Source organism: Solanum dulcamara, chromosome 11 (assembly GCF_947179165.1).
Source record: "Solanum dulcamara chromosome 11, daSolDulc1.2, whole genome shotgun sequence".
Lineage (NCBI taxonomy): Eukaryota > Viridiplantae > Streptophyta > Magnoliopsida > Solanales > Solanaceae > Solanum > Solanum dulcamara.
In genome coordinates, this window is record NC_077247.1 from 7,023,849 (window position 1) to 7,026,242 (window position 2,394).

The window sequence follows — 2,394 nt, forward strand, 5'->3', positions numbered from 1 at the left end:
TGGTCAGAGCCTAGTCGCAGCCCATAGGGTTGGGTTGTGACAGAAGTGGTATCAGAGCAGTTCATCCTCGGAATTTCTGCCGTGTCTAGTAGAGTCTTGATTATCGATGTGTTGCGTGACACATCTATAAATAGGAGGCTATAGGATATTTAGGATATTTTTTTTTCATATCTAAGGTCGTGCGATAAAGCCGAGTCATAGGAAATTGAACTCCTTATACTAACCTCTGATTTCATATGAAAGACGACATTGATAGAAGGAAATGACTGACAATATGGGAAGTTACAAAGCACGTAGATAAGCCAAGGTACGAAAGATGTGTGCTAGGTAAGGTATGGAAATACGATTAACATGTAAAGTCGGAAATTGAAAGGAAAAAATAGATAAAGTTGAAAAGTGAAAGGAAATATGGACGGAAGGTCTAACAGGCGTAGTTTGAGATGGACATGTGAGGTAAGTCCCTCTTTTTATACTATTGTTGATATTAGACGACCTATGAGGCTGCGATATGATGTGATATGATTTGTATATATGTATATTTATGCGTGCTGGCCCTATGAGGCATTGTTTGTATTTTCTACGTGCAGGTGTTGAGATAGAAAAAAATACAGAGAAAACTCTGCCCAAATTTTCTTAGAAATAAAAAGAGAATGAGAAATAGGGTTGTAGTATGCCTTGCCTATAATAAGAATGAGATTTGACTAAACTATGAGTATGGCTGACCTTGAGAAATAAGTTAATTACTGAAGTGATGGTAATAGTAATGAGAAGGTCAATATTGGCATGGAAAAAGAATCTGGAAAAGACTGGGGGGGGACTAAGGGGCGATTTAGACAAAAGTAAAGTGTGTTTACCTCACCGAGTCTAATTAGTCCATAGTAGGAAGCGTGAGAAAGGTTAAGAAGTATTATACTATGGAATTGAATGCGAACAGGATATCATGTGAATATAACGAGGATCGTTATGAAAATAAGTGAAACTTAGTGAGAAAGTGGCTAAAGATAGGATGTGGTTCGTGTAATAAGAATATAAAGGTAACTTGGGCGGTGCAGCTTGGCCTATCGAATCAGCTGCTGGGTCATCGTCTTATGCGATAGCTATGCGCCCCACGGGGTAGGATGCGATCATACCAACACTAACGCATAGGATCCCATCAGAACTCCGAAGTTAAGCGTGCCTGGGAGAGAGTAGTACCAGGATGGGTGACCCCCTGGAAAGCCCTGTGCGGCTATGATATGAGATGATATGGATGTATATGTACTTGCATGGCATTGTTGGTATAAAGAAGTATTGTGGATACGTGACTCCACTGTGAAAGATGATAAGACCCTTTGAGATAAGGGATGTAGCTTTACAAAATAACTGATACACTGCGAATTTATTAAAGGGACAAGTGGTACCCATTGGGGTTAGGCTAGGACTATGAAAAAGCTTGGGACACTAAGCATCAGAATGTAAGTACTGCCTAATTGAGAATTGGAAACTACTATAAGTACTAGCTAGTTATTGATCAAAATGAATAGAAAGTGGCTTCGAATAAATTACTACGTGACTTGAGTACCAATAATTAGACTGGATTAGCACCTCACGATTATGTTAAGCAATCGTACATGGGCAACTAAAGGTATAGATGATATAAAGGAAGGGATAGATATGGTGCAGTATATCAAATGTGTTGGAAAAGCATATGTATTGGAAAATTGGAAATAAAGGCATACAGTAGAACACAAACAGATAGTGACATGGGTACACCCTAAAGTGGGGAAGTGGCTTTAAGTGATATCCCATACTTGCACAAGTTAATAAGATCTAAAACCCAGCAATGAACGGATAAAAGCCATGATATCGGAGATAGTGCGGAGCATTATTATTAAGGACTTTGAATAGTATGACATCAAAGAATAGGGGCATCCATACTTGTTCCCTATATACAAATATAGTATAAACCCCTAATGGAAGGAGAAACGACGATTATATAGAACCCTCGAAATCCTCGTAAAACCCTTTAAGCCGAGTTAACATTCGAGGACGAATATTCTAAAGGGGGGAAGGATGTTATACTCCGCACTTTTGAACCTTGAAACGTGTTCCTAGTCTTCTTGAAAGTGGCCATAAGACCCCCACTGTCCACACACATCAAACAATGCTAAGGAAAGAAGAATGGGTTGGAGGCCAAAAAATGAGTCGTAGGACTTGATTTACCTACGTAAGCTACAAATTTAGAAGTCGTATACACTTGAGCTACTTAAGGACATACTAATTTTATGTAGTATGGATTACATAGGCTCTTAAAATAGGATGAGATTATGAACCCACGGGGAAGGGAACAAGATGACACGAGGCATCCAATAAGAGAGTGACACGTGGCATCACCTCAAGAAAGGAGGTGACCCA

The 2,394-nt window shown here is 39.3% G+C and overlaps 1 pseudogene; it reads left to right on the plus strand.

Moving 5' to 3' along the window:
• The first annotated feature begins 1,116 nt into the window (after positions 1–1,116).
• LOC129875318 (5S ribosomal RNA) lies at positions 1,117–1,231 on the plus strand (annotated as a pseudogene).
• The last annotated feature ends 1,163 nt before the right edge of the window (positions 1,232–2,394 follow it).